Source organism: Lycium barbarum, chromosome 2 (assembly GCF_019175385.1).
Source record: "Lycium barbarum isolate Lr01 chromosome 2, ASM1917538v2, whole genome shotgun sequence".
Classification (NCBI taxonomy): domain Eukaryota; kingdom Viridiplantae; phylum Streptophyta; class Magnoliopsida; order Solanales; family Solanaceae; genus Lycium; species Lycium barbarum.
Genome location: NC_083338.1, coordinates 92,914,063 through 92,939,365, shown reverse-complemented (window position 1 = coordinate 92,939,365; position 25,303 = coordinate 92,914,063). Strand labels below are relative to the sequence as shown.

The following is a 25,303-nucleotide window of genomic DNA, read 5'->3' as shown; positions in this document are numbered from 1 at the left end:
TCATCTACTAGATTTAGACCAACGATCATTGCTTCGTGGTCCGATGCCTCTGTGGTGTGCTGAAACCTTAAGCTTGGTTCACCGACCTCGACGGGTATTAGTGCCTCGGTTCCATACACTAGGGAGAACGGGGTTTCCCCGGTGCTGGATCTTACCGTTGTACGATACGCCCACAAGACCTCGGGTAAAGTCTCCTTCCACCTGTGTTTAAACCCGGTCAACTTTTTCTTCAGGTTTTGTAATATGATTTTTTTTGTCGATTCAGCTTGACCATTCGCACTTGGATGATACGGGGTTGACAAGATTTTTTTTGTTTTGTATTCTTCAAAGAACTTGCTGACTTTACTGCCTGTGAACTACTTCTAGTTATCACATGCAATTTCTGCGGGTATCCTGAACTGACAGATTATGTGGTCATATATAAAGTCGATGACTTTCTTTTTTCTAACCTTCTCGAATGCCTGTGCTTCAACCCACTTAGATAAATAGTCAATCACAAGTAAAATATAGTGTGCCTTACCTGGAGCCTAGGGCAAAGGCCCTAGTATGTCCTGTTACATCCGGCATTTTTGCATATTCGGAAGATTCGAAATATTTTTGACTTGAAAGGGGCGAGGCAATATTTGGACCTTGCTTGGTATGAAGGTGTAGGTTAGGAGTACGTTGGTGTGAAATTACGAAAGGAGGGCAAGGGAAAAATTGGAATTTTGGAAATTTGTTTCGGAAATTACAAAACGAGATTTTAATAAATTGGGCTCAAAATAAAATAAGAGAAAGTGAAGCCCAAGTATAAGGGTTGGCCCAAGCCCATGGCACATGGAGATCATGTGACCATTTAATTAATTAATAGGATATATATACATGTGATTATCCATAGAACCTTCAAGAAAAAGAAACAAAGCAAGAATAAGAAAAAAGAGGGGAGGGTTCGGCTCCAAGGAAAGAAAAAGAGGAAAGAAAGAAAAAAATTTCCAGCCTTCAATCTCAATCCAAAAATCTTGTTCTTCTTGAATTAGTAACAAGCTCAAGACGCTCTTCAATGTGGTATAATTAGTTTGGCGAAAGAATCACGTTGGTGGAAAGTTGGAATTTAAAGAAAAGGTATGAATTCTATATTTTGTGTTATGGAATAAGTGTATGAGTTATAATGCTTAGAACTAGATGAGAAACATGGAAGTATGGTGTGTGTGTGCATGACGTGTGTGTGTGTAATGATGTGTTGGCCGTGAGCTATGCTAGTGTGGAGGAAAAATGAAATCAAGTTCATTTAGTTTGTTAGTTGTGACCTTTGTGATGCAAATAAAGGTTTAATGACTTGGATTGACATTGGAAGTGCCTGCATGTAATTATAAGAAAATTTTATTAATTTTTCATGATTTTATATAAGTATGGGATTAAGGTCCTAAATGTGAAATATGATTGTTGTTAGTAAGCTTGGAAGGAAAGTAGTGTGATTTGGAAGTTTAGGTGAATTATGGTGTTGGTGGAAATTTTGTATATCTTGTGTATATATTGTAGAAATGACATGAAATTCTTCCAAATGACGTGGTAACGATCTTGATTAGTAGTGAGTGTGAAAATGGTAAGATTAGTTTGGAAGTCTAATGTCGGAATGGAAGATTTTATGTTATGCCGGAAAGATGGCTAGTGACGCCATATTGTGTATTTTGATGCTTGTTGTTGTTATTGATGTTGTCCTGGGTTGTTGTGTGGATAAACTAAGCCGAGCTAAGTCTTGGGGATGTTATATATATAGAGGAAATGCTGCCGAAATTTCGGTAGGCAAGTATGTATTGAGTTTGGAATCTTAAAGTTCGAATTTGACAATTGGTAAACTTGACCATTTGTAGATTCTGGACGAAACGGGAATTAAGATTCGACGAGCGTAAGAAGCGCGAAAGGTATGTAAAGCTTGTCCCCTCCTTCTTTTGGCATGTCTTAGTATGCTGGGTTGATATCGGGACCCCGGGAGCAATTCTGCTCCTCGAAATCCAAACTAGAGAATGGTTACTATTCACTCAATTCAATTGAATCTTAAAGTGTGCCTTTAGTTGGAAAAAAATGGTTAGACCACCATAACTTCCACAAACGTAACCCGATTGCCCTGAAACTTTCTTGGATGACTTCACTAGGCCTAATGCATGAAATTTTTGTACGACACCTCGACTTGGCCCGAGGTGGGCCCGCAATTCCTGAGACCCTTTTGTATTGCTTTATTGAATTTATTTGGAACGTGGTTGTGGTACTAGTGACTTCAAAAACAAAGTTAAATATTTGAAATCTATTAATTATTATTTTCAAGCTGACGGAAACATAAGGTTGACTTTTTCAAAACCACTCCAAGGGGGTGCGGTGGCCTCAGCTTATGTCTGAGCGTGCTATGGCCTTAGCCTATGTCTGAGCGCGCTATGGCCTCGGTTGATCACCGGGTGTGCTATGGCCTCAGTTTATACCTGAGTGCGCTACGGCCTCGACTTTTGTCTGAGTGAGCTATTTTTCTCTTAAAACTACTCCGAAAGGGGTTCGAGGTTTTACTACTTCATTTCACTTATTACTTATGATCTTATTATTACTATTATTAATGTTATGCCCGAAGGGGCCTGTATTATTATTATCATGCCCGATGGGGCTATTATGGATGTCGAGCCGAAAGCGGCTGCCCGATGGGGCTATTATTGATGTTGAGCCGGACGCGGCTGCCCGATGGGGCTACTGTTGATATTGATCCGGAAGCGGCACGTACGTTGTATCATATTAATTCCTTAAAGGAGGTGTGTTGGATTACATTACTTATTTTGAAAATGTTAGTTAGATTGCAATTATTTACTTGAAGCCTGCTTGAGATTTGCGTACATAATTACGATTCTTCCAGCGAAGGCTGCAGGTATTAGGGTGGTTATGATTTCTTCTTTCCTAAATTATGTGATGGTTATCATTTATTCTCGCTTTACATATTCAGTACATATTTCGTACTGACCCCCTGTCTTCGGGGGCTGCGTTTCATGCCATGCAGGTCCAGGGACGCGACCCGGCGATCCAGCTACTTAGGGGGAGACAGCGTTGGGAGTCAGGCAGCTCCACTTGTTCCGGAGGCTGTTCTCACTTTGGTATAATTTTTTATATATGTTTTGTAATCCGTACTCTTTAGAAGTCTGCGAATAGCGTGGGTGTCATGGGTACTGTTTGGTTTTGTCGGTCGCTATTTTGTTGTACAGAACTAGTGTAAGCCTCTTGGGCTCGCCTGGCCCTATGGCAGGTGTATGTATGTATGTATATATGTAACACGTTTGAGGCGTTTTGAGTAACGTGTGGACTTTGGTGTCGTGATTATAACTTTCTGGAAAAAAAAAAAATGCTACCTCGTGGATCAAATAATGTAAGTTGGGACATCGGGCAGGGTAAGCTCGATCGCTCGTCGTGGCCCTATTTTGGGTCGTGACATGTCCATTCCCCATTTCATGAATGGCCATGGAGAAAGGAACGGATAGAGTTCCTCTCCCAATTGATGTATCGAGGGAGCGTGTCTTTGGCACTCGTTGCATTTATGGATGAAGGCTCTTGCGTCTTTCTCCATCTCTTTCCAATAGTAACCGGCTTTGATCAGCTTGCGTACCAGCGAATCGTTTCCCAAGTGGTTTCCAGAAGTCCCCTCGTAAACTTCTCTCATGACGTAGTCGGTTTCTCCTGTCCCCAAACACCTTGCCATGGGACAGTAAAACGACCTTCGGTATAACTGGCCGTCGACCAAGCAAAATCTAGCTGACTTGGATCAAAGGGCCATCGATTCTTTGGGATCGGATGGCAGTTTCCCTGTTTCAAGGTAATCTATATATTTGTTTCTCCAATCCCAAGTCAAGCCTGTCGAGTTTACTTCAAGTTTCTATTACTGAACTCATCAACTGCACCACTGCTCCAGAATTAAATCCTTTCAATTCTACCGATGAGCCCAAGTTTGCCGGGGCATCGGCCTCATTATTTTGATCCTGAGGTACGTGCTCCAGCGTCCACTCTTTGAATTGATGTAGTACCACCTGTAATTTTTCTAAGTATCTCCACATCCGGTCGTCCTTGACTTCAAATGTACCATTTACTTGATTGACCACTAGGAGGGAATTACACTTGGCCTCAATGATCTCGGCTCCCAAGCCTTTGGCCAGTTCTAAACCTGCAATCATAGCATCGTATTCGGCTTCGTTGTTAGTCAAATTAATAGATCTAATAAAATGCCTTATTACATCACCAGTGGGTGTTTTAAGAATGATCCCTAACCCGGACCTTTTCACATTGGAAGCACCATTTGTGAATAAGGTCCAAACCCCAAAACTAGTCCCCGAGGTAAGGAGTAATTCTTTATCGACCTCGGGGATCATGGCCGGTGTACAGTCGGCCACGAAGTCCGCTAGTATTTGGGATTTGATAGCAGTTCGGGGTTTATACTCAATATCGTACCCGCTAATCTTGACAGCCCATTTTGCTAATCGACCTAAGAGTTCGGGTTTATGTATAACATTCCTTAAGGGGTATGACGTTACGACACATATGGGATGACACTGAAAGTAAGGTTTTAATTTCCAAGATGCACTCAATAAAGCAAGTGCTAATTTTTCTAAGTGTGGATACCTGGTTTCAGCGTCACCTAAAGTCCTGCTCACATAATAAACTGGGTATTGCGTACCTTCTTTTTCTCGAACCAGGACGCCACTTACTGCTATCTCGGACACCGCCAAGTACAAGTACAACTGCTCATTTGTGTTTGGTGTGTGTAGTAAAGGTGGGCTCAATAAATACCTCTTGAGTTCTTCTAAATCCTTCTGGCACTCGGGGTTCCAGGCGAAGTTGGTCCTTTTCTTTAGCAATGACAAAAACCGATGACTATAGACACGTAATTTTTGACCCTCCCCGAGTTGTTTTACACAATTTTTAACATTAAATATTTCTTTTGGGCTTAATCTTGTTATTTTGAATTTCATCTCATTTTAGTTGTTTGGTTGTGAAAATAAAAAATTATAATACAAAAATAGAGTTGTATTTAAGACAAAGAAAATTTCAAAAAATATTCTTTTCTTTTAACCAGATTTAAATGGATAAGTTTGTATTTTTTTTAGTCTAAAATTAGGTGGTTAATTTGCTATAAGTGTATTTAGATTTTTATTAAAACAAAAAAAATATCCAATGGGAATTTGCCACATGTCCAAGATTCCATCTTATCATTTGCAACAAACTCCACAATTCACAGACACATACACATTCACGTTTTTGGAGGAATATTATTGTTCGGGGTGGGTCCCACATAAAAAAAGCAAGGGAAAAAGGAGAATAGAAACACGTGAAAAGAGAGGAGGGATCATTTGGATACAGAACATATAGATATATAGAGAGAGAGAGTGACATCTGAAAGAAAAAAAAGGATAGGAAAATATAGGAGGCATAGACTGATAATATAGAGAGAGGACGGACAAGAAAAAGAAAAAATCATCATCTCCTGCAAAAATTTTTTCTCACCAAAAAACAACCATTTTCACCATCTCCCAACAACACCACCACTGCATCATCTCCTTCATCACTTCACTGGAAAACCCACCAGAAAATTAAAAAAAAAAGAAACAACAACCAAACGCCACTTTTCTTTTTCTTTTCTTTTCTTTTATTTTTCACCTATAAACACACCCATCACCATTTAAAACCACCCCGTCACCACCCCACACCACCGTGACGACCAACTTGAAAATCGTCCCAAACACCTCACTGTTTTCCCGTCATTAAACCCACCCATCGGAAAACATCAATACCCGTGAACACCCACCCGAAACCACCATCCCAAACATCCTTTTTCCAGTTCTAAAACCACCAACAAAAACACCTTAAAACATCAATGGCAATACTATAAAATACCGGACAACGACGAATCTAAACAGAGGGGTTGAGGTTTCTGTCTCTGTTTTCAGTTTGAGTTGCGGGTTGTAGTTTGAGGTTCTAGTTTCCGGCTGTCGGTCTCCGTCCGTGGCTCCGGTATTACGGTCCATTCTTTCGTCCTCTTTGACTAAATTTTAATAAATCTTTAAATATGAATTTTAAGGTTTTTGGTTTTATGCTCGAATAAGTAGTATCTTGGTTATTGCTTAAGATTAACGGGATTTAATTATTTGTGTGTTCAGTTGATCTTGATTTTGATGGTGTGATTCTGGTGAATGGATTCAATGGGTGTTGCTGTTTATGAAATTATTATTTAGGTATGAACAAGATGATATAAATTTGTGCTAAAACAATGAACTAATTTTGGGCCTGTTGATTTGAGTTAACTAAGTCATGTTGATGATTATTAATGAAATGATTTGGGTTGGAAATTGGGTTGGGTAGGCAAATTTTAGGTTTGTTAATTGCTTTGTGTGTTTTTGTTACTAGTTTCAATATCATGTATTCATTTCCCGGGTGGGATGTTCCGAAAGAAACAAAAATGTAAAAATAGTGGTTGTCCGTGGAGAAGGCCCCGAAATGTCAGGGATGATGGCTTATAGCTTAGCATAGCGATGTTTAGGTTTATTTTCTCGCATTTTTTCTTTTTATTTTTATTTTTATTTCGGATTGTAATAATTAGGACTTTATTTTCAAACTTTTCTTGCTGCGCATACTTGTTTGTTGTTTGAGGTTACCTTAGTGAGTTTCTATTTAAGCCAATGCGAGTTAATTAAAATGATCGTGCTAAAACCACGGGACTCGAAGGATGCCTCACACCTTCCCCTCGGTCAACAGAATTCCTTAACTGGAATCTCTGTCACTGATCAGTTTTAGAGTCAAATTTATTTGAAAGGGATATTGATTTTACGGTGACTTGGCACATCAAAACTCGATGCCAGGTGGCAACTCTTTTTCTCTAAATAAAATCCCTTTTCGAAGCACAATTTTCGTCACTTTCGATTTGAAAACCCTTTTGATCTTGACATAATTAAATCATTGTTTTTGTGGAAAAAAAGGGGTGTGACAGCTCTATCGAGTCCGCTGGGGAATTTGTTTAGAATTCTAGCTTTTTAAAACGACTCGTATTGGCTTAGTTAGAGACTCTTGGGTGACCGTTGTGTTTGGTTAACAGTTTTGCCTTATTTGCTATTTTTCTGAGTATATTCGTTTATCGCATTTTTATTGTCTATTACCGCTTTATATCTGGCATCATTTGGATAACCCCCCCCCCCCCCCCCCCTCCAATTCTTTCTGCAACTAGTTTCGGAGTACGTTGTAAGCGTACACGACCTTTTTGAGAGTCATCCAAATTTTTAAGGAGGGGGCATTTCAAGCGTGGAGTAGGCGGAAAGCAAAGCAGCCGCTATCGACCACGTGCCCCCTCGAATAGCCTTGTTAGTGAGCCCTAACCTAGGTCAGCCTTTAGGACACTATTATTTGCATCATATCATTTGGACCTACCAAGACTCGATCCTTGATACCGTGTTCCTTTGTAGGAGACTTGTCCCAAAGTAATGTTAAAACTAGGCCTGCGGCCCAAAAAGGCATGAATCACCCTATGTGCTATTTGTTGCATTTTGAGGGTAAAAAGGTCATTTGGCGGACTAATTTGGGAGGTGTGGGAAAAGAAAATGAGAATATTAGAGAGTGTTAGTAGGTGTTGAAAAGGATTTCATAGCTTTAGGAGTCTTAGTATCTTCCTTAAAAAAAAAAAAAAAAAAAACAAACAAACAAAAAAGAGAGATTTTCTTATTTCTATACATTTTGTTCAAAAAAAAAAATTAAAAAGATTTTACTTTGGTTACTTCTTAAAAAAAAATGTTTTGTTAGTTTTAGTCTCTTTAGCATATGTCTTAGTAAAAAACCCAAAATGATTTTATTTTTGTTCTATTTCATGTTTTGAAAAAAAGTTTTTTTTTTTTTTTTGAGTCAAGAGTCAATTTTTCAAAATGTCCTTAATAGTCTAATCGGCACGAACTACGCACACTTTATTCCCGTCCCCCGGGGCGACGATACGTAGGCAACCCATATCAGGTTCGGTGATTTTTATTCAAAAATTCAAAAGAAAGAGTTTTTATTTGATTCGAAAAATTAATAAATCTTAAAACAAACGCCTAAAAAGATTTTTCCTTTTGATAGTTTAAAGGTTACCTTTGGTAGGAATTTCAAATTTAGAAAATCAAAATTTTTTTTTTACTTGTCCTTTAGGATTCATTTGTTAGGAAATTCAAAAATCCAAAAATATCTTTTGAGTCTTGTTTGTTTCGAAATTCAAAAAGAAAAGAGCTTGTTGATTCTTTCCGAACTACGCAAAGATCTGATTCATGTTTAACATGATACATAGGCAACCCAAGTCTGGTTCGATCAAATTATTTTTTAGGAAAATAAAAGAGAGAAAAAATGAAAGAGAGGAATGTGACGAGTGAGTCTAACTGATGACATTTTCTATGCTATAAGTTTTAAACCGTCATGATTGTGACCCATGGTTTTGATTTTAATATCTTTCTTTCTTACAATTTTTTTTTTAAATAAAGGTTGACTTGTGACGAGTTTGTAGTTGAGTAAATACCAATTTTCGCCCAACCAAAAGTAGTCATGACAAAAAAAAAACAATTAAGGGCACACTCTATTTTCTCTCAGCGCTATGACACTTCATGCAGATAGGCCTTGTGATGGATCAAATGACCATTCGCCTCTTCCATCCACACCAATCTTTTTGATCTTTACAAGTGACCCACTTCTGTGTACCAACTTAACCCACTGCTTTACTTAATGCTACCCACCCACCTTCCAAGTCTTGATCATTGTTATCTCGCTACAAGTCGTGGCCATTATCAAAAGTCGAAGGCTTTGGACAGATCCCATCAGGAAGTTCAATGTCTTTATCTTTATCTTTAAAGAGTAATTCAAAAGGACTTGTTTTGTGGTTTAATTTGATTTTTTTTCAAAATAGATTGGGCCAATTGAGGTTTTGGACCATATCTTGCTTGTCGTGTTCAATCCCCATGTTCTTTTTTCTTTTAATTTTCAATTTTGATTATTATTTTGATTTTCTCATAGTTCATTATATCAAGTTGAAAAAAAGAAGTCAATAAAGATGACATGCATCGTGACCAATGACAAGATTTGGACATCAACTCAGGCTTTCAGATAGTTAATTATAAGATTGCGGAGTTCCAAGAAAAGACAACAATGACCTTCATATTCAGGAAATGATCGGTTTTGAGCATTTTTGAGTTGGAATTTTCAAGAATTGATATGACGAAGGCATTTCATTCTGCTATCTAAACAATGTGTTATCCTTTGTTATCCATTTCGAGCCTTAGTTTTGTTTTCTTTCATACCCCTCTTTTGGAATCAAAACAGAGTCGGAAAAGTGTCAAAAGAAAAATAAAATATTGAAAGAAGAAAAACAGAACCACCCAAAAAAAAAACAACAGAGAGAAAAAAAAAACTAAGGCTCGGTCCAATCAAATAGAAAAAAAATCATTCAAAATTTCCCATTTCAAAGAAACTGGGGTAGAAGTTATTTTTCTTTGCTTAAGTCGATTCCAAAAGTTATAAGTCACAGTCCTGATATTTTAGCATTTTCTTTAAGCCTTCATGCAGTCTTTTCATTTTGTTACCCCATCTAAAAGCCTTCGTTACGGTCCAAATAAAAGACCTTCTGATCAAATTCTGAAAATGCCAGGTCGAGCATGTCAGCTTATTAACCCTTGGGGAAATCATCAATGGTGGAAGCGGAACTCTTGTGGATAACTTTCGTGGAATCACTAGTAATCATGAATAAGAGAAGAGGACAAAATGAGAGAGGTTGTTGGTGAAAATCTTTCGAGGCACCACGAATCGAAATTGTGAGACATGATAGAAGAGAACAAAATGAGAGAGATTTGTTGGTGAAAACCTCTCGAGGCACCACGAATCGAAATTGTGAGACATGATAGAAAAGAACAAAATGAGAGAGATTTGTTGGTGAAAACCTCTCAAGGCACCACAAATTGAAATTGTGAGACATGAGGAAAAAAAACAAGAGATTTGTTGGTGAAAACCTTTCGAGGCACCACAAGTCGAAATGTGAGATATGTGTGCAACTGAACGTTCATCATGAGAGAGCATACAATGTCAATGCTACTTTCAATGATACAAAGCAGATTGGCACTCCAACACAAATAAGGATTCGATGAATCAATAAGTTTGAAAAGGTGGACAAATCAAGTTATTGGTCTAAATGCATGTCACATTATGTTTCTTTCTTCTTTGGTCTAAATAATTTTTTCTTTCTTTCCTCTTTTTCTTTTCACTTCTTTCAATTGGAGTCTCTTTCGCAAAACACCGTTGTCTTTGTGATTTCACTTGTACATTCCTTGTTTTCTCCACGAGGCGAGCAAGAAAGAATTTCAAATTTTGCCACAAATATTTCAGAAGGGAAATGATCAACTTGGTAACTCAAGTGAAGGGAAAGATTAGTTTGGCAATTCAAGTGAAAGGAAAGGATTAGTTTGGAAACTCATTGGGAAAGAAACAGTTAATTTGGAAACTCAATTGAAAGGAAATGACTAGCTTGACAACTCATCCGGAAAGGAAAGGATCATTTTGGCTGCTCAAATGAAAGAAAAAGACCTACTTGATAATTCACAAGAGATGAAAGTGTTAGGACATACTGTTAAAATCTCCTTAGATCAAATCAATTTTGAGCCTTCCCGATACCAATACAAAATCACTCCTCCCAACCAAGTAGAATGACCAAGCTCAGTGTTGAACTTCAAAATTGTCACAAGTCATCAATAATTTGTTTTTTTTTTTTGAAAAAGTCACAATTTCTTTTGTTGAAGGCTGAGAAAACATTGTTTGAAAGTTTTACATGTAGTTGAGATTCATGTACACTCAAAAGTCATGTTTCAATTTCAGGTTGACTACCTCCGAATATAGTCATGCTTTTAGGTTGACTACCTCCGAACTCAGTCATGTTTTTAAATCTCAGGTTGACTACCTCCGAATACAGTCATGTTTTCAAGTTGACTACCTCCGAATAAAGTCATGTTTATGAATTTCAGGTTGACTACCTCCGAATAAAGTCATGTTTATGAATTTCAGGTTGACTACCTCCGAATAAAGTCATGTTTATGAATTTCAGGTTGACTACCTCCGAATAAAGTCATGTTTATGAATTTCAGCTTGACTACCTCCGAATAAAGTCATGTTTATGAATTTTAGGCTGACTACCTCCGAATAAAGTCATGTGTTAATTTTAGGTTGACTACCTCCGAATAAAGTCACGTTTCTAATTCCAGGTTGACTACCTCCAAATATAGTCATGCTTTTAGGTTGACTACCTCCGAACGCAGTCATGTTTTTAAATTTCAGGTTGACTACCTCCGAATATAGTCATGTTTTCAGGTTGACTACTTCCGAATAAAGACATGTTTATGAATTTTAGGTTGACTACCTCCGAATAAAGTTATGTTTATGAACTTTAGGTTGACTACCTCCGAATAAAGTCATGTTTTAATTTTAGGTTGACTACCTCCGAATAAAGTCACGTTTCTAATTCCAGGTTGACTACCTCCGAATATAGTCATGCTTTTAGGTCGACTAACTCCGAGCGCAGTCATGTTTTTAAATCTCAGGTTGACTACCTCCGAATACAGTCATGTTTTCAAGTTGATCACCTCTGAATAAAGTCATGTTTATGCTTTTAGGTTGACTACCTCTAAATGCAGTCATGTTTTTAATTTTAGGTTGACCACCTGCGAATAAAGTCATGTTTATGAATTTTAGGTTGACTACCTCCAAATAAAGTCATGCTCCTAATTTGACTACTTCCAAATACAGTCATGTTTTTAGTTAACTACCTCCCAATATGATCACAAAGAGTCTATGATTTTTCTAGCACTCAAAAAAAGTTTCCGGTGCAAACTGGGATAGGAAATTTTGTTCGTGTTATTTGTTTTAATATCAAATCAGGACCCTCCTGGATAATGGGATTTACCTTTACTCCTAGGAGACGTACTTCCTAGTTGAGTCTTTCATTTTAACCCCTCAGAGACGCACTTCTTAGTCAGGGTCTTTCAGGTTTTGCTTTTAGGAAACGCACTTCCTAATTCGAACCTTTACTCCTAGGAGACGCACGTCCTAGTCGAGTCTTTCAGTTTAACCCCTAAGAGATGCACTTCTTAGTTTGGGTCTTTTAGTTTTTACATTTAGGAGACACACTACCTAATTTGAACCATAACTCATAGGAGACACACTTCCTAGTTTGGATATTTATGATTTTTGACTTAGGAGACGCACTTCCTAATGCGAACCTTTACTTCTAGGAGACGTACTTCCTAGTCGAGTCTTTCAGTTTAACCCTTAAGAGACGCACTTCTTAGTCTGGGTCTTCCAGGTTTTGCTTTTAGGAGACACACTTCCTAATTTGATTCATTATTCCTAAGAGATGCACTTCCTAGTTTGAGTTTTCAGATTCACCCCTGCGAGACGCACTTCCCAGTTAGTACATTTGATTTTACTTTCATCCGTGAATTACATTACATATAGTTCATGATTTTGCTAATGAAAATAAATCCTGGTGCAAACTGGTACAGAATTGTTTTATTCGTGTTGGTTGTCTTTGATGATTTACAGGACCCGCCTGAAGAATGGGAAAGCAGGTCAGGACCCGTCTAAAGAATGGGATGATTTACAGCGCCCACCTGAAGAATGGGAAGCAAGTTAGGAGCCCGCCAGGAGAATAGGGACATATTTAAATTTTAAGTTCAAGAGCCTGCCTGAAAAATAGGGTGTATTTTCAAGTTCAGTCGGAAGCAAGTTAGAAGCCCGCCAGGAGAATAGGGACATCTTTAAATTTCAAGTTCAAGAGCTTGCCTGAAAAACAGGGTGTATTTTCAAGTTTAGTCGGAAGCAAGTCAGGAGCCCGCCTAGAGAATAGGGACATCTTCAAATTTCAAGCTCAGGAGCCCGCCCGGAGAACAGGGTGCACTTTTAGTTGGTTTCAAGTTCAGTCAGAAGTAGCAGGAGCCTTGCCTGGAGAATAGGGATGACTTTAAATTTTAAGTTCAGAAACAGGAATGAAGATTCAAGTCAAGGTTCAAGGGAAGCTGCATAGATAGGGTCTTGTACTTGTATTTTCTTTTTAACTTTTATTTTTCATTTTGATGTAATAACAGGAGCCGCGGACCGGAACCTCGACATGACCTCACTCGACTCTGCAACTCAGTATGTCTCGTCACCCTTCTTACCTCTTGAACTACACGAGACCTGATTCCTTTATAACCCAGGATATGTAGGATGCCCAAGACCAAGGCTCAGTCACTTTCTCTTCCTCCAAATAATGGCCGGGTCCAAATTTGTCTCGTTGTCTACGTCTTTGTCTGAGAACTCTTCACGTCCCCAACCAAAGAGGGACAGGCTGTAGACACATAATTGTTGACCCTCCCCGAGTTGTTTTACACGATTTTGAAAATTAAATATTTCTTTTCGGCTTAATCTTGTTATTTTGAATTTTATCTCATTTTAGTTGTCTGGTTGTGAAAATAAAAAATTATAATACAAAAATAGAGTCGTATTTAATATAAAGAAAATTTCAAAAAATATTCTTTTCTTTTAACCAGATTTAAATGGATAAGTTTGTATTTTTTTTTAGTCTAAAATTAGGTGGTTAATTTTCCATAAGTTTATTTATATTTTTATTAAAACAAAAAAAAAGTCCAATGGGAATTTGCCACATGTCCAAGATTCCATCTTATCATTTCCAACAAACTCCACAATTCACACACACATATTGAACTAAAATCATCCATATACAAGGGTATACCTCAAACAGCCCAATATACATTTCGTCTACGATACGTTATACTCTTGTTTCTTTCCAAATTTATGAACCATATTAATAACAACACGACTACAACATCGACCACCATCCATGTACAATAAAACTATTTCGATATCATTTTAATACAAGCTCGAAACAGTCCGTCAAAACTACGACATCAAAATACGATTTCCGATCTTTACTTCGCAAAATTACCAACACACAGAACAGAGTATAGCATTCCCATGAGCAACAACACCCTTATATATATATATATATATATATATATATAACTTATATTTCCAGCTCCTTCAATATAAACAAACTACCCTCAAATACAATACAACAATAACGACAACACATTTACAATATCCCAGCCAACAAAACCATCAACGACAACCATACAATTCTCTCCTTTCCAATTTCGCCTAATACAATTTAATCTTTCCATTACCACATTATTAACTCTAATTTCATGACAAAAGAAGAATTCTTACCTTAAATTTAATTGGGACAGATCAACAATAATCACTTGCACCAATTGCACCGCTTTTTCTTTCTTAATTTAAATTCTAACTTGCCGCTCCCTTGCACACGTAAAGCACCTTGAAGATTTAGTCTTATTGTTTTTTTAAACAGCCGAGGCTGGCCGTGAACAGTGGCAACCATGGCTGCTCATGCTCTTGCTTCATTAAGCTTGTGAAGATGAATGCTCCTCTCTCCTATTTCACTTTGTGAATGAATAATGGCATCACCTAGTCACCAAATTTCTATTTATATGAATCCTAATACTCCTACACGTGCCCACCATGATGAATCATCCATTTCATTTCATTTTGTTATATGTTTTTTAATTAATAAATCGGGTGGGGCCCACTCAAGGTGTAATTAACTTAATTAATCATTAATCCCCGCTTAATAATCTAATCATGGTTAGTTAATCCCTAATCTCCACTAATATTTCCACACTAATTGGAATTTACAAGCAAGTCGTGCACTTATTGAAATCGGGATTAAAAGTCCTTGTCTCGTATCTCAAAAATAACCTTGTCCTTGAATTCATGTCGATTAGCTTACGAGTAATCCAACGCACAAAAATACGGGGTATAACACCCGAAATGTCGGGGATGTCTTATAGCTTAGCATAGCGTAGTTTAGGTTTATTTTCTCGCATTTTTTCTTTTTATTTTTATTTTTATTTCGGGTTGTAATAATTCAGACTTTATTTTCAAACTTTTCTTGGTGCGCATACTTGTTTGTTGTTTGAGGTTACCTTATTGAGTTTCTATTTAAGCCAATGCGAGTTAATTGAAATGATCGTGCTAAAACCACGGGACTTGAGGGATGCCTCACACCTTCCCCTCGGTCAACAGAATTCCTTAACTGGAATCTCTGTCGCTGATAAGTTTAAGAGTCAAACTTATTTTGAAAAGGATATTGATTTTACGATGACTTGGCACACCAAAACTCGATGCCAGGTGGCGACTTTTTTTCTTTAAATAAAATTCCTTTTCGAACCACAATTTCGTCACTTTCAATTTGAAAACCCTTTTGAACCTAACATAATTAAATCATTGTTTTTGTGGAAAAAAAGGGGTGTGACAATGACTTTTATTCGAGGATCTTGAGATGAAGCGGTTCAATGTGGCTATCCGCCCGATCAATCTTTGCACCCCTTTGATGTTATCTATAACGGTGATATCTTCTATTGCCTTTATCTTGTCTGGGTTCATCTCGATCCCTCGGTTCGATACCATGAATCCGAGAAACTTACCCAAACCGACACTGAAGGGATATTTTTCCGGGTTTAGCTTCATGTTGTATTTTCCTTAATATGTAGAAGGTTTCCTGCAAATACTTTAAATGGTCCTCTGCTCGCAGGGACTTAACAACCATGTCATCTATATAAACTTCCATTGATTTTCCTATTTGGTGTTCGAACATGCGGTTGACTAGGCGTTGGCAGATGGCACCGACATTTTTTAACCCGAAAGGCATTACATTATAACAATATGCGCCAAACCTAATCACAAAAGAAGTTTTTTCTCGGTCTTCCGGGTCCTTCTGTATTTGGTTGTACCCGGAGTAGGCATCGAGGAAACTCAGCATCTCGTGACCTCCCATAGCGTCGATCATACGATCGATGCTGGGCAAAGGAAATGAATCCTTCGGGCATGCCTTATTTAAATTTCACGATCCATTTTAGCCCAGGTCATGCGGGCACCTACCATTCCCCCCTCAGTAGGCGAACCCTTAACTCAATGTTCACAATCAATAAATATAATAAATAGCGGAAGGAGTAAATGACATAGGTCTCATAATATAGTATAACATAGATAAGTGCGGAAGAAAATGAATCCACCGCAGTATCTTGTCTGATCATACAAGAGCATCTAAATGCGAATTACTCTGGTCTTAATAATAATACATAAATGTCTCAAATCATGTCTTGAAAAAAAAGTAAGACATAAACAATAGAAGAGTCTTCGAGGTCAGCGGACGCCATGCTCACCCTGGAAAACTCAAGTAGAAGCCGAGGAGTCGATCAGCCACGAGTCAGAGAAGTAGATCCGGCCTGATACTCTGCATTCATAAAAGAATGCAGCAAGTGCAGGTCAGTACAAACAACAGTACTAGTAGGCATCATAGGCCGACTAAGAATAGTTAACACAATTAAGATATTAGCGCAGATAAACATATAGAATAATCAAGCATGAAACAATATAATCGTAACCGAGTATCCATCAACACCTATGTAAGTATCTAACCCCAATTTAATAAGTCTGAGTATATCAATTCTTGGAACAATCACACCATAGAATCAACAACACAATCTACCACAATACAGTCATCACAACATCTCACTCAAGTCATAATGCAATGCAATGCAATAATTGTATGAATGTGATGCCATGCCATGCTATGCAAATGAGATGTACACATGTACTCCGAATAGAAATATCGACGTCCTGGCAGCACAACCTAGTGTGACTCGCGAAGTCTGTGTGTCACCCGTCCCGGATCTTTGCCAAACAGACAGACGGGACCTTGGCTAATTGCTCACAAGGGGAGTCTCACTGGCACCACACTGGGGGACCCGAGGAGCCCATGCACTACAATCGAATCTGGGATAACATCGGAAACGACAATGCACAACGATGCCCGAATATAACCATCGGACATCGGCATCCTCACAATCACTCAAAAGAGTTGTCAAATATCAGTTTCATAAATTAATGATTCCGGAATTGAACCTCGGACATCGGCCTCCTCACAATCACTCAAGTAAAAAGAGTTTATGCAGTATCAGTTTCATATAAACAACGATTCCGAAATGGATCTTCGGACATCGGCCTTTTTCACAATCACTCAAGTAAAAGAGTTTATCAAATATCAGTTTCACTCAATCAACAATACCGGATTATCACCGAATATCGACCATGCATGATAATGTGATAAAATGCGTGCAATGCATATATCAATCATCAACAAGTAAGCTCAATATCACAAGTACCTCAACGGGGTACACCAACAATATATCACATCACAATACCAACAGTGGGTATGCCAACATATATCAATAACTCAAGTACCACAGTGGGTACGCCAATAATGTATCATAGTACCAATACCAACAAGGGGTATGCCAATCCTATCCCAAATCTGGACAACAAGCAACATTCGCTAGCTACCAACTACACATCACATCAAGCCATCACCATTAAACAATCAAACACATATAGCGGGGTGGCTAGTCACAACACACATCATGGCCCAACCTAAGGCAATATCCATCCCAACTTCACACCCGAAGGTTCACATGCTGTCTCCGACATCATAATCTAAATATGTGATTCACTATACTAAGTCTCACAAAAGGTAAACCATAACCTACCTGGACTGCCGAGCTGCAACACCGACAAGTCACTCTATCGCCTTACCCTTTCTCTGAAGCTCAGAAACAAAGTAGTCTAAACATAATCGAATTCTAAATTAGAAATCATGAATAATGATACTAATATTGCTATGATATCAATTAGGTCCAATTTAACCCTAGAAATTAGGGAACGGGCCTACAAGGGCGAAACGGAAAATTCACGATTAAAATACCAAATGGAATCCTCGGTAATCATAAACTAATCATTAATTGTTGATTTGGCTCAAGAACTATCCCCAAATCTGATTCTAGTAAAAACCCCCAAATTGGGTATGAACCCTAATTCTCCAAATCCGAAATTCAACCTTAAAAGTGAAAGATATATGATTACCAAGCTTAGATTCATCACATTTTAACAATAACATCATCAATTTATCAAGTATATTCTTAGAGAAAAATCTCCCAAAACCCTCCTTCAAATTCCATTTCTAAGGGATTGAAAAGGGAAGGAATGATTTTAAGATGATAATGATTAAAGAGAAATAAGTGATTAAACAAAGCATTACGTCCAAGAAATTTCTCAATTTATCCCCAAGAACAACCTTCTCAAGCTCCAATATCGGATTATGACATAATGAGGGTCTAGGTCTTATTTTAAGACACATTAAATGAAATAACACTGCCCGTGATCGCCACGGCGGGGGTGGTGCCCCTATAGCGGTGCTGCTACGGTGGCTGGTCTACCGCCGTAGTGGTATGGTCTATTTTACTTATGACTACCCCAGCAATCACTACACCGCCACAGCGGTACAGCTGGGACGGCTCTGGTGCCGCCGTTGCAGGCACCAGACACCAGAAATCCCAATTTTCTAAGTCCTCCATCGAATTTTTGGGTTATTCCCGAGTCTATCTGCTCATAATCCGATCATCCTAAACTATGAAAAAATACGCTATGAACGTACTCGTGGTGTCAAAATTTTCCACGGAGGTCTCGTTGACAGAGTCAACCACCGGTGCCTACTTCCCATTTCCCATCCAAAGTCCTAAAATTCACCAAAATGCATTGGGATCCAAACCAATCATACATGCAAGTTCTAAACAACTATTTGGACCTCTCGGAGTTGATGAAACTCCGAAAAAGGTCTGTTGCCCAAACGTCAACCTCGGGCCAAAATGAGCCAATAAACGCTTGGAAGTGGCGAAAGTGCCAAAAGGACTATAACGACTAAACGGGTCGTTACATCAGATACCAATTGAACCGTTGCTCGTCCTCGAGCCAAGAAAAGAAAGAAGCCCGGGAAATACCTGAATCAGTGAACAACTGGGGATATCGGCTATGCATATCGGACTCAGTCTCCCAAGTAGCCCCTTCCACAGGGCGGTGCTTCCATTGCACCTTCACATAAGCAATCTCCTTGGACCTCAATTTTTGAACCTGCCTATCTGGGATCGCAATAGGCTCGCTCCTCATAAATCAAATTCTCACCAAGCAATATAGAATCCCAACGGACAATGTAGGTACCATCGGCATGGTATATCTTCAGCATCGAAACATGGAAACCTGGTGAACTCCCGCCAACCCTGGCGTCAAGGCCAACTCATGCGCTACATCACCAATACAATCCACGATCTCAAACAGGCCAATGTATCTAGGGCTCAACTGGCCCTTGTTACCAAACCTCATAACACCCTTCATGGGTGAAACCTTCAACAGAACCTGATCACCAATATCAAACTTCAAATCCCGAACCTTCCGGTCCGCATACATCTTCTGCCGGCTCTGAGCCGCCACGAGCCTGGCCTGAATAACTCTCACTCTATCAAAGGACTTTCTCAATAGATCCGTGCTCCCAAGTTGATCCTCAAAGCCATCGAACCAATGAATCAGAGATCTACATCTCCTACCATATAAGGCCTCAAAAGGCACCATACCAATACTCGAATGATAACTGTTGTTATACGCAAACTGCACTAAGGGCAAGTGATGATCCCAATGACCACCAAAATCAATAACACATGCTCTCAATATGTCCTCGAGCACCTGAACGGTCCGCTCAAACTGGCCATCGGTCTGGGGACGAAAAGCTGTACTAAAGTCCAATCGGGTACCCAACTCATCATGAAATGCTCTCCAGAATCGGGAGGTGAAGATAGTACCCCGATCAGATACAACAAAAATAAGGATCCCATGTAATCTCACAATATCCCAAATATACATCTTGGCCAACTTCTCCGCGGTATAAGAAACCTGAATTAAAACAAAGTGAGCGGATTTAATCAATCGATCCACTATCACCCAAACATAATCAAACTTACCAAGGGTCTTCGGAAGACCCGTGACAAAAACCATGGTAATCCTCTCCCACTTCCACTCGGGAATGGGCATCCTCTGAAACACCCCACCGGGTCGCTGGTGCTCATAGTGTACCTGTTGAGAATTTCCACACTTAGCCACAAAATCAACTATATCCCTCTTCATACGGCGCCACCAATAGTGTTGTCGCAAGTCACGGTACATCGTAGTCACTCCTGGATGAATGGAATAGCGAGAACTGTGGGCCTCAGATAAGATCAACTAAATCAGTTCACTAACACGAGGAATGCATACGTGTCTTCTAATCCTCAGAATGCCCTCAAAATCAATCACGGCCTCCTTGGCCTCACCCCTCGACACACTATCTCGGATCTTTCTCAACTAAGAATCCTCAAACTGATGAGCCTTGATCCGATCCAATAACGATGATCTCGCCTCTATACAAGCCAAAATCCTCCTCGGGGTCGAGATATCGAGACGGACGAAACTGTTGGCCAGAGTCTGAACCTCCAAGGCTAACGGACGCTCGAAAATAATCAATCGAGCTAAACTCCCCATACTCACTACCTTGTGACTCAAAGCTTCAGCCACCACATTGGCTTTACGAGGGTGATACAGAATAGAGATGTCATAATCCTTCAGGAGCTCCATCCATCGGCGCATCCTAGAATTAAGATCTCTATAGGTAAACACATGCTGAAGGCTACGGTGAACTTTCAACTGACGGGAAGCATAAGCTATCACTCTACCCTCCAGCATCAACACCGTACCCAAACCTATACGGGAAGCATCACAATAGACCGCAAATTCCTTGCCCTCAATAGGTAAGGCTAGGATCGGGGCTGTGGTCAAAAGAAGCTTGAGCTTTTGAAAGCTCTCCTCACAATCATCCGTCCACTGGAAGGGAACATCCTTTTGAGTCAATCTATTCAAGGACAAAGCAATGGCAACAAAACCCTATACAAAACGGCGGTAATAACTGGCCAAACCCTCAAAACTACGAATCTCGATAACAGTAGTGGGCCTCGCCCAACCCCCCACAGCCTAAATCTTCTGTGGATCAACCATAATCCCCTCCTTGGACACTACATGGCCCAAGAATGCTACAGACTCTAACCAGAACTCACACTTAGAAAATTTGGCAAACAAACTATGTTTCTTCAACAACCCAAGGACGGTACGAAGATGGCTTTCATGCTCCACTTTACTCTTTGAATACACCAAGATGTCATCAATAAACACAATCACAAAAGAATCAAGGAAAGGCCTAAAAATGCCATTCATCAAGGTCATAAATGCAGCTGGGGCATTAGTAAGCCCGAAAGACATCACTAGAAACTCATAGTGGCCATATCTCGTCTGAAATGCTGTCTTCGAAATATCCTCCGCCCTAATCTTCAACTGATGATAACCGGAACATAAATCAATCTTAGAAAACACCAAAGCACCTGTCAAATAGATCATCAATACGAGGCATAGGGCAATTGTTCTGGATAGTGACCTTGTTCAATTGGCAGTAATCAATGCACATCCTCATGGTCCCATCTTTCTTCTTCACAAATAACACGGGAGCACCCCAAGGGGAGACGCTCGGTCTAATGAACCCCTTGCTCAATAAATCCTACAATATTTCCTTAAGTTCTCTCAACTTGGCAGGTGCCATCCGATATGGTGGGATGGAAATAGGACGAGTACTCGAGTCCACGTCGATATAGAAATTAATGTTACGATCGGGTGGCATACCCGGCAAAACTGACGGAAACACCTTCATGAACTCGGTCACGATAGGAATAGACTCAAGGGATGGAGATGCAACAGTCGTATCATGAATATGCGCCAAATACGCTAAACACCCCTTACTTACTAACTTCTTTGCCCGAAGGAAGGAAATAATCTTCTTCGGAGCGGGACTAGGAGTACCTCTACACTCAAGCCTAGGGATGCCTGGCATGGCTAAAGTGACTGTTTTGGCGTGACAGTCTAAGATCACATGATAAGGAGAAAGCCGCGTCATACCCAATATAATATCAAAGTCCACCATATCCAGAATCATCAAATCTAGCCAGGTGTCATACCCCATAAAAGTAACTAAACAAGACCAGTTGACTCGATTAACAACCATAGAATCTTCGACTGGAGTAGACACATGAACAGGTATATCTATGCTATCACAGGGTAAATCCCAACAAACGGCATGAAATGCAAAACCATACGAATAAGTGGATCCAGGATCAAACAACACAGATGCTGCTCTCTGATAGATAGAAATGGTACCTGAGATCACAGCATCTGAGGCCTCTGCCTCGGGCCTATCAGGAAATGAGTAACTGTCACGACCCAACCCCGTAGGCCGCGACTAGTGTCCGACGTGGACACTCGTATATACTTACCCACCAAATCTCACTTATGCCTATATATTATGAATCTCGTGCGTCCCAAATTATAAACATATCTTTTAAACCATTATTTATATCATAAAACATAGATCGATCATATTAACGTAGTGTAGGGGAAAACTGGGCACAAACCAAGAAAACATCACTGACCAAACACGACCCATGACCCACATACATGTCTACAGGCCTCTAATACAGACAACAGAATCATATGACGGGACAGGGCCCCGCCGTACCCAAAATAACCATAAACACAAAATCATATACACCAGAGAGTTCTGTACCGAAAGTATGGGCTCCGGATCAAAGGAGCACTCCAAGCAGCAGACTGTGTACCCTAGGCTGGCGGATCACCACAATAAGCGTCTGTACCTGCGGGCATGAAACGCAGCCCCCGAAGAAAGGGGGTCAGTACGGAATATGTACTGAGTATGTAAAGCATGGAATACAGAAATCAGAACTATAGTCGAAACAAGCGGTAAAAGAATGAGTACATGGTCCAGAATATCAAATCACTCACTCCCCAGACCCAGATCATACAGATCATCACAAATCATACAAACCGATATAACCTGTCAAAAGGGTTGCCAAACGTACAGGGTTTCCAGACGCAACTTGTGCCTACCTAGCTCATGTGTCAGACGGAGTGTATGACATACAGAATACTCAAATGACGTCATATATCAGAAGGAATATGGGACTTACCGAGTACTCAGATGATATAGTATACCGGTTGGAATACAGGACGTACAGAGTATCAGAACTTACTTTCCAGACACAGATCACACATAGTGCACATTATAGTCATATGCCATATCAGGACGCCGTAGCGTATCGGATCAGACGTTGTAACCTGCGAATCATATGATGTCTACAAGGAGTGTGACACCTCGAGCTCAGCCCAGTACAGTGGTCACATCATACATAAACGTATCGTATCAGGCGGCGTATAGCCGGAGTATATCATATCAGATCGTATCATATCATATCAGAACACGCGCCTACAAGGGGTATGCCACCTCGAGCTCGTCCCAGTACAGTGGTCATCCCATGCAGGAACTGCCCGTTTTTCCCGCTCGAGCTCTGCCCAGTACACGGGTCACGGATCAGTCTCGGGAGCTCGAGCTCTGCCCAGTACACTCCCAACGCGTCTGCCAGGTATCAGATTATGCAACGCAGATACTGTCCGCTTTGGGGATCGAGCTCAGCCCAGACCACCCCTCACGGTTTTATTTCAGAACATAGTAGACAACATAGGGGAACAACGCACGATAACATATCCTGGCCCGGCTCAGTGAATAGACATGCTAAGGCTCACACGAGCAGAGTAGTGAGAAATCAGATGCACATAGAAACCAAGACTCGACAGACAAGCGTCCTTACCGATACCTGGAGGCTTGGAACAGATTTCAGGTCAATCCAACGTAGTATGAGAAAGTTACGAGCGTTTGAAGTACAGAACGCTTTATAAGCATTTCAGAAGCCTTTTTCGGAGAGTCAGAGTCATAGTCATACCAGGCACCTTCAGATGTCCTTACGAATCAGATCAAACGGAGATTTTGGAACCATATGACATATAGAAAGATCATATACGTTTTTGGTACCGGAACCTCTTCGGATACTTCTAAACAATCCGATGCCGTATACGAAAGTTGGAGACGCTAAAGCTTACAGAGAACATTCATATTGGATACTCACATCAGAGTACTTGTATCAGAATACTCATAGAAGAATACTTATAATAGAACACTTACATCAGAAATCTTATTTCAGAATGCTTATGCCGAATAGTTATTTCAGAATACTCATATCATAATACTTTATCCGGATACTTATATCAAAATACTTACATCAGATTGCTTATATCAAAATATTTATATCGGAATACTTATATCAAAATACTTCTAGCGGAGTACTTGTATCGGAACACCTATGCCCGGATACTCATGTCAACAAAAGGGCATACGGTCGAATTGTCATAGTGCGCGTGATCAATAACCGGCCCGGGAACCGGAGAACGATATCGTAATAAAGGGGCACGAGCAGAGTCATGAGCGACTAATACAATTTATAAATCGAAATAGTTATAAAACTTGATATAATCATATATCAGCTCATTAGTCAAACTAGTTCGAACAATTGGTCAATACAGGATTTATTTCACGAAAGTACTTCCAAAGTTACATTTATAGTTCGAAATGTAATTTAGAACGTCAGGGACAGTCAAGACATTATTCTATGATAGCCAAAGTCATAAACAATAGTCTTTTTCTGACACTATACAAAAATACGCCTATTAGAACAAACAAAGGAGTCTCGGGATTAGTGGGCCCACCTCGGGTCATGTCGAGGTGGCGGACCTGAATCACAAGTATTAGGATCTATGGAATCATCAATGGAAGTTTCGAAGCGATTCTATTACATTTACCAAAGTTTCGGACGTTTGATCATTTTCCAACAAAATGTGAGGTTTTCTAATTCAATTAGATTGAATGAATAGTATTCAAATTCAAATTCGAATTTCCATGAACGGAATTGTCCCCGAGGCTCAAGTATCGACCTAGTATACTTAGGACATGCCAAAATAAGGAATGGGTTAGCTTTACATACCTTACGTGCGTCTTTCGCTCGCTTAAACTCAAATCCCGTTTCGCCCGGAATCTACAAATGGTCAAAGTTACTAATTGTAAGTTATGGATTCTAAGGATTCAACTTAAAGTCATAGTTGTCTACCGAAATTTCGGCAGCACCTCCCCTATAAATATAGCACCCCCGAGAATCATCTCGGCTCAAATAGCAGCAACAACAACCCAACAACATCAACAATGCCAACAATCATCACAAAAATGCATTATATCAACAATAGTCTACTTTTCTATCCACTTCCCATTATCCAACAAACATCAACATTTTCCATATTCATTAGCTAGTTCAAGATCATCCAAATA

The 25,303-nt window shown here is 39.6% G+C and overlaps 1 long non-coding RNA gene across 1 annotated transcript; it reads left to right on the top strand.

Annotated features, from left to right (window-relative positions):
- Positions 1 to 5,362: 5,362 nt before the first annotated feature.
- Positions 5,363 to 13,151, top strand: LOC132626618 (uncharacterized). Its single transcript, XR_009577517.1, has 2 exons — positions 5,363 to 6,230; positions 12,583 to 13,151. It is a non-coding gene; the product is annotated as an uncharacterized LOC132626618 (long non-coding RNA).
- Positions 13,152 to 25,303: the final 12,152 nt, after the last annotated feature.